General features: G+C 55.7%; 1 protein-coding gene across 1 annotated transcript in view; it reads right to left on the reverse strand.

Annotated features, from left to right (window-relative positions):
* Positions 1-212, reverse strand: part of LRP1 (low density lipoprotein receptor-related protein 1) — a gene marked incomplete at its 3' end in the record, with an annotated part of 90,949 nt that overhangs the window by 68,697 nt on the left and 22,040 nt on the right.

A 212-nucleotide genomic window follows, 5' to 3' on the forward strand; every position in this document is an offset into this window, starting at 1 on the left:
GGAACCAGAAGGGACAAACAAAAGGCAGCCCCCTTAAACCATTCGGGGGGGGGGGGGAGTGGAGAGCAGAGCCGAGCCCTGTCCTGCCTAATTTCAGGCTATCGCCTGCAAGAGCAAAGGGTGAGGCCTCTCCCTAAAAATACACACTGCCCTAAAAATACACAGTGCAAGCTTAAATTAACCGTGCCGCACACACCCTCAGCAGGGCGCAG

Source organism: Charadrius vociferus, unplaced genomic scaffold, assembly GCF_000708025.1.
Source record: "Charadrius vociferus isolate BGI_N301 unplaced genomic scaffold, ASM70802v2 scaffold2550, whole genome shotgun sequence".
NCBI classification, from domain to species: domain Eukaryota; kingdom Metazoa; phylum Chordata; class Aves; order Charadriiformes; family Charadriidae; genus Charadrius; species Charadrius vociferus.